We start from the raw sequence: 8,205 nt of genomic DNA on the forward strand, positions 1-8,205 counted from the left end.
GCAATTTGAAAAGTCTCATTTGAAAGCGTCGGCTTTAGTCGAATGTGCCATGATTAACAAGCGACCTTCCCTTGATGAACACCTGATATTTTGTTTTAATGTGTTGCTAAAGAACATCCCGCTGGGTGTTATTGTTTTATTTGTAGGATCAGCATAACGCTTGATTTTCATTTTTTTCTTTACATCTCATATTATTGGATGTGTTTCAGATGTCTACTTTTATTGTAATGTGAATCCCATTTAAAATCAGAGCTGGATATTGTTCCTGTTGGCAAGCTTTTGATTTATGACAGAAAAATTAAAAGGAAATGATGGCCTTAACGCTTCCTATTAGACATAGTTTAATCAGAAAGGTGAATCATATTTCCCCCCCATGTTTACCTTGTGTGAGAGCTGCTGGGAAGCAATATAAAATAAAATATTAAAAAAAAATTCACCTCATCCACCCCAACCCACTCCCTCCCATGTACTCTCTTTTTCGTCCCATTTTTTCATTCCGTGGCAGGGTGAGATGGAATGGGATGATACCAAAACAGGCAACATTGTTTGCTGATCAGTGGCACTGTCAACTCTTATAGCTTCCCCTACATTTTTTTTTTCTTCACCTCCTCGGCCACTTACCTTGTGATTAATTTCTTGATTCCTCCATTCTAACTTTTGTAGTTTTTAATTGTATTTATTAGAGCGATTCTAATGGCTGCCTTACATTGCTTGAATTACATAAATATATTATTTTAGAATTTTCAGATTTGATCATTTTTATTATTTTCTTATTTTTTAATATATTATTTTTTTTATTTTATAATGACCTCTTAAATTAAGGAAGCACAAATGAATGCATCTGTGTGTGTGTGTTGGACACAGTGAGGTCGAGCAGGTTTTCCCCTATCGGCTGAGTGTGTCAGTCCTGTCAGGAAATGAACTCATCTCGCAGCCTCACGCCACCGGCTGCTGCTGTTCTCTGCTTCTCCCTCACGCATCTTCCTTGTTCCTCCACAGCCACGACATGTCCATCACCCACAAACACACGCATGACAACAACTCCGCTTCATCTTCCAAATTAAACATAGAAAGAAAATCCGAGTGCACGCAAAAGTGGTTCTTGAATTCTCATCAGGAGATTTACGCAGTGTTTCAAGGCAGATTGTAGATTAAGGTTTCCTAGATTAGGGTGACAGTGATTTAAGTGCATACCCCGTCGTGACACACTGGAGAACCAGTGACCTAGTCTGCTATTTATATCATTCCATTGGTTTAGTAGAACTATGGTTTTTACTCTTGATGCAAATGCGGACAAACTTGATAGTCGCAAACCGGAAAAAAATGAACCCGATGACCGACCCGGAATCCTCTTTCATGTAACGATCCCTCATCTGGGTTTAGGGTCTGTCACTATTAATTAACTTTGATTGCGTCAGTCACAGCTGGAGAGGAACAAAAGATCGGTTGGTGCAGGATGGGTGATGGAGTGAGGTGAAAGAATGGCAGATATGTTGGATGATGGTTTCCGGGGTGGTTGGGTTAGTGGGTACGTGTTGGATCATTTGATTTCGATTTAGCGTTGCTTGGACGAATTACACAAATTCTACAGGGATTAATCCGGATTTAATTCAATCTGGCCACCCCATCCTAAAATAGTTTTGCTTCGGCCCTGACGTGCCTCTGTGAGTGAACAGCTGCCTCCCTATTAGTATTTTGTATATATTATTATATATTTATAATAATAATAATATTATATATTTTGCATATATTAAAATATTATATATTTTGTATATATTAAAAAAGTATTTATTATTGTGTGATGATTCATTAGAAAAAGCAGAATCATCACAATATGAATTAGAAAAAAAAATAAAATTCACAGCTGACAGAGCTGCAAGCATGATTGAAAAAAATATATATCTTAATTGCACAGAATATGTAGTTATTTCCAACCAAGTGGAAATAATGACAATCTGGGAACAAGGCATAGTGATTGACAAGCGAGTGGAGAATAGTCCATTAAAATAGACTCGCATCGTAAATCTATAATTATATGCTTTGCTTCATGCACACCATAAGCTTGTCTTGGGTAAGAAAGTGGTAGCATTGGTGAATGATACTGAAAATATATTTTTTTTTCTGCATGCAATTTTTCCCCAGTATCATCCACCCCATCATCGTTTGGCTCTCCGCCACCGAGCAATCGACAGTTCCTCCTAAAGGGAAAGTTAGCCAGTGAAACGGTTCCCCGCATTTTATGTTAAAATATATTTCCGACATCATCTCACGGTTTTAACTCCGGCCCTTATGTACCCTGAAAAGAATAAGCCTGGATGGATGGATGGTTGGTCCAATAAATGTCACGCATGTACAGTATAGACTGACATAAGGTGACGGGGAATATAAAATTTTCACAGTGCGATAAAATCTGATGACATCACCCAATGAGAGCCAATACATTTAAGATGTAAAGAAACGCATGGCCGTTGGCAACCGCGGCGTTTCTCATATCATCAAACTCGCCAGGTTTACGATACATGCAGTATATGCATCATAAAAGTTCCAGCAATGTTCTTGCTATTGATCCGATCGTTTTATATCTCCATTTGATCCAATCCGTTTCCTATTAAGTGTGGAATTCATTTGCAAAATTCAAAAAAGTATCATTAAATACAACTCATAATGATGAGTTACTTTTATACACTCCCATAAAAGCTTTTTAATACTTTTTTTCCAATCCACCAATGCATCAGTCAAATCTAACTATGATTTATGATTATAACAGACACAAATCCTCCCAAAAGTCATGCAGGCACCATATTTGAGCAAAATGTGTCATTTGTTCAAATTTGTGGACATGATGGAGGAGGACAGATGTTGTGTTCCTGTGCGCTGGCTCCCCAGTGAGCGAAGGTAACATTGCAATAAGGCATTTGCATTTTGACAAAGTCAGCAAACTGCCTTCGCTTTGTCAACAACTTTTTTTACGCATAGTGTGAAATCCCTCTGCTCCGGGGTCAAACTAATGTACATATATTACAAAATATTGGCGAGTTGGGTCACTTCAGAAGATAGTATAGTCAGGTTATCTCGAATGTCTCCACCCCCCCCCTCCTCTTTTACTGCATGCATCTTTTTTTTTTAAATGGGAGTAAATTGGCAATTATGCAATCAACTTATGACTATGAAAATTCCGGTGACCTTCACAGGCTTGTTTAAGCGTGGTCACAGTCATGGAGATGTCAGTGAAGCCGGAGTCTGAGCTCTTGATGTCTGGGCTCCTCATCCTGGGATCTTCGTATAGTGTAAGCACGAGCGAGCTCATTTTGGCAGGTTGCATTTGCGAGCATCCTTTTTCGGCCACTGTCCAAAGCTTGTGACCTTAAGTGAAGTTTGTGGAATAAATCGAGTGGAAAATTGAGAGCTTCGCCTTCTCAGCTCACCTCCTGCAGCACTACTGTGTGATTGTAGGGCTCCAGCTTCCCCTCACTGGTCAACATGACCCTGACATACATAAACTTCCACTTCATAGCACTTCAATTTACCAGGAAAAATATTTTTGGGGTCTACAGTTCAAAGCTCTGTGTATAATGGCTGTTGTTTAGCTCCAGGCAAAAAACAATTACATCGCTTTATTTTTTTTTTTTTATAGTCTGCACCAACCTGACATTGTGTGTGTATAAATAAATAAATAAATGAAAATATATATACATATATATATAAGTAAATAAATAAAATATAGAAAAATATTTTTATAAATGTTGGTTACATTAAACAAGGGATGGTGAGGGCTGCATATTAAATCTGCACAAAATTTTAACCATCCACCATCCTGGCTTTGTGCCATTTTCTTTCCAGCCAGCCTTGTCCCACTTGTGTTACACATGTAATTGGAAGTCAAGAAATTCATTTTGGTACCTTTCACAGAGAACACCGATGTGGTAAAAAGCCAATCTCGCTAGCAGGCAGTAGAAAAGTGTTTCTTTGTAAATCCATGCACCAAACCTTTATAAATATATATATTTTTTCAACAATCTATCTTCCAGTTTACACAAAAAACTGTTAACTTACTGATGCAGGAATTATATTTTCTATACGCTCTGCATGACGTATTAAAAACAATATCCTGGTTGCTAAAAAGAAATTTTGCTGTCAAGGCTGCTGAGATTTAAATTATCTTTTACCTTGTTAGCTCCGTGTGCAGTTTTCCAACTTCTCAGCCGCGAGTGACTTCCCTATGTCACTGTGAATTGAACATATATTTTTTGTCCGGCAAGGAAAATAATCTCCTCTCTCAGCTTTTTTTTTTTTTTTTTTGAGCTAAAGGTTCAGGTTGACATTCAATTAAAGCCCCCTCTCTGTCTTTTCGGTGTGCGTGCATGTTTTTTGATGCTCACGCTGCAGGGAGCTCTCATTACAGGTGTTTGGATAAGATAGGAAGGAAATGAGTGACATAAATGCAAACTAGCTTGAGACGTGAGTTGTTTACTTTTTTTTTTTTCTACTTTGGAAATGTCGGTCTCAAGCATATTTTGATAACGCAGCCTCAGTACTCTCAGGTTCATACAGAGTTCAAGCATCTTCATGTTGATTTCAACTAATCTCCCACATGTCTCGTTCACCCTGAAGATATTAGCAGCTCCAAAAAAAAAAAAAATTACAACAACAGCAGCAAACTGTTTGTGTCTTTTAATAGCCTGAGTCTGGGGGACATGGTTTGATAAATTAAAGAAGTTCAGCGCCAGGCTGCCGGTAAATTATTTTCTAAATTATACATATTTTCCTGGTGGTGCACTTTTTTTTTTTTATTTTGGCACATGGGGTAAATAAGTATTTTCAATCAAATGGTGTTACCATGGTGAAAATCATTAAAAATGCAAAATACTATTTTAGATGGTGGCAAAATATTGCAATTTGAAAATCATGACTCTAAATTTACCCATCATTTCGACCTCGCCTTTGCTTTCAGTGTCAAAATTCCAATGCAGAGCACATCACTGGCCACCAGCAGTTTGATGTTGCTGTCCTCTCTTTTTTGTCTTCATCCCACTTTCATCTTCCTTCATGTCCGCGCATTCAGCTCCTCCGAGGCAGAGCTTTGAGCTTCTCCCTTAACGCTTCTTTCTTTTCTCCAACTGATTTGGAGTGAAGACGTATTCTCGCCCAGCCTTTGACTGAGATCATTGCTTCTTTGTGTCGTTTCTTCCTGGATAGATTTGAAAATGTATACGCTGCAAATCCTCGGGCTCAATCAGGTTCCGCTATAGTAAGAAAAAGGCGAACCCTTGGGATACGTTGAGACCAAAAACCTTTTTGCTTACATGTCTACTCATCTTCTTTCGGAATCTGACTCCTCTCTCCTTTTTGCTACTTTGTTGTTATTGGAAAGGGAAATGAAACAATAACCTTAAAAGGTTCAAACTTTCTCAGCTAGCATCTCATCCTATTCAAAACATCACTGAGTAGAATTATTTCTTAATCACGAAGCTCTAATTATTACAATTAGACAAATTAAAAAAGAAAATCTTTTGTTGAAGTGACTACTGAAGAGCTGGTAATCAGCGGCAACATTTCGAAATCCGGACAATGAGTAAATGAATCTGGAGAAACTTTCCTCCCCCCTCCTCTCTGTAATTTTGAAATTAATCAAGCCATCTGTTTTTCTCTCGAGCCTCCCCCTGCAAGTGATCACGTTTATTTGATGTGCTGTTTGTGTGCAAGTTAACGCACTCCCATCAATCTTTGATGCTTTCCACCTTTTCCATCTACCAAATCTCGACACAAAGGAGCCTCAGCAATCGAATCTCTAAGCCTTTGTGAAGCAGTCTTGCAAAAGTATCCGGGGTGTTTACATCATCAAATATTCAGCCCTATTCACTCCAGGTGGCGTCGGTGTGTGAAAATGAGAGCAAACGGCAAAGCGAGGAGGGAAAAAGAGCAAACGTGAAGAGGTGAGAGAAGTGAGGCGAGTGGAGGTGAAAAAGGATTATAGAATTGTCAAAAGTAAGTCAAAGGTAAGATGGAAGACACCTAAGGAGGAAACACAGCTTTGCCCGGGAGAGTCAGATCATTGCAGGTTCATCCAAAAGTCACAGCAGGAGGAAAAAAAAAAAAAAAAATAGGCTTCCCTTTTATATTACACGTATTTTGTAAAATCATCTTGCCTTTGGCAAAATTCATTTGTATTTCCTATTGTAGTTAAAATTGTGGCGCAAAAACCAAATCGGTGAGGTTAAAGGCTGATTAGATGGTTTCCATCCATCCATCCATCCATCCATCCATCCATCCATCCATCCATCCATCCATCCATCCATCCATCCATCCATCCATCCATCCATCCATCCATCCATCCATCCATCCATCCATCCATCCATCCATCCAATTAATTTTATTATTATTATTTATATTATTATATATATTTCCACGCCTTGATCTCATTTTGCTGTCCGCTCTGCTTCGAATCCGGCGGGGTCTCGTTTGCGGTCGAGGTTGAAACCGAAATCTGCATGCGTCTTTGTGTTTAAAGCCGCGCCCGACACATTCACGTGAATTGATCCCCGGTGGAATTAATTGAAACCTCACAAGCGTCTCACTGTTACACAAAAGGAGCGTGTGTGTATCAGAAGACAAGGGCCACAAATTAACTGTCAAGAAGCACAGCAGGTGGTTGACCGCAGCCTGCATTTGAGGTGGTTTTTGTAAAAAAAAAAAAAAAAAAAAAGGATCACAGGAGCAGACAGGAGTGTCAGAGAATCCCGAGGGTGAGGTGCTAAGCCAAGTACCAGCGAGAGCAGTGCAGAGATGAAGGGGAGGTTGTATATGCAACGTTGCAGCCCATCAAGTTATTTTATCAAGTTGGGGGGGAGCGAGGCATGGCCTTTTTCCCACATGGCTTCTTTTCAATTTTTTTTTAAATCAAAATTTGCTTTTGGGGCCCCACCAGACGAAAGGTCAACGTAATGGAGCCAATCGCACGCATGCTTTGTGGTTTTTAAAAGAGTGGGTGGATTTAAACATAGCAAAATCTTTATGATTGAATTTTAGGGATGTTGTCGTGGTCACCATGACAACGGGCCCGTTTCAATGTGACCAGCTGGTCTCTGGTGTAAACACTGCAGAGTCATTCATTGACTATTTTGGATGAATGCCGCAAGCCTGTTTAGAGAAGATGCTGTCAGTCTTTTATTCTTGTTTGTAAGTGAATTAAGTCGGTTTGTTTGGGCCTCGCAGTCCACCTGCTTCCACTCGAGCGACAATCGGCTATCGGCACGTTCGCCGCGAGCTATCGGCAAACAGCAATTAGCCACAACTTGCTTTTGCAGCTGCAAATACAATACATGAAAAGGAGAGCCAGGAAATAAAACGCTTACTGTTTTATAAATATCCTTTTTGAATGCACAGTTTAGAATATGGGAAAGCATAATTATTATTTTTTTTTTGGGCCTGTAAAATCCCGCTCATTTTCTTCCTCACCATCCTTGTAATCGTTTTTTCTCCACAAATTGGTTCTGCGTAGGAATATGTCATGAGGCGTGTTGGCACGTCGGAATGTAACTCTTTCCAAAACAATTCCGGAAAAAAAAAAAAAAGAAATCACCTGGTTAGACCTGCTGTCAGGCCCAATTAACACGAACCCGTGTTGTGTTTTTAGTTTAATTCATTAGCAAAGTCTCTCTCCGTGTTTCTGCGTCAGACTTGGCAGGCTGCAGTTTGATAACTTAATTGCGTCTGGAACGAAATGGAAAAAAGTGCTTCATTGTTTCTCCGTTACATTTATCGAGTCAAGTCAATCTTTTGTTTTTGCTTAATGATTATAACTTTAACAACTGTTAATCTAGAAAAAAAATATAGTTATCACGCTAATTAAATTGAAGCTACATGTTAATTTTAGACGTTCTCATTTTCTATTTATTTTCTCTCATTTTTAGCTTGTCATGACAAGGTGAAAAATATTCCCAACCAACAAAAGGAAATAATAAAATTATTTGCATAGGCCTGAGCAAGAATCTATTGAATGGTGACAGCGTGGGCAGAAGTGCAGCTGATAGTCGGATAAGGAAGATGTTCTATTTGTGGTGGATCGGTGGCTCGGATTAGCGACGGATCTTCCTCCTCGCACCAGTACACCACAACAAAGATAAATATATAAATTGAAAGCCAAAGAAAGATGCGCGATGACAGGTGTGATTTGGAAACCTTTGAGGCGATCTGATGCACATCATT

The sequence above is a fragment of the Syngnathus floridae genome, chromosome 21 (assembly GCF_059516105.1).
Source record: "Syngnathus floridae isolate MCC-2025c chromosome 21, RoL_Sflo_1.0, whole genome shotgun sequence".
NCBI classification, from domain to species: domain Eukaryota; kingdom Metazoa; phylum Chordata; class Actinopteri; order Syngnathiformes; family Syngnathidae; genus Syngnathus; species Syngnathus floridae.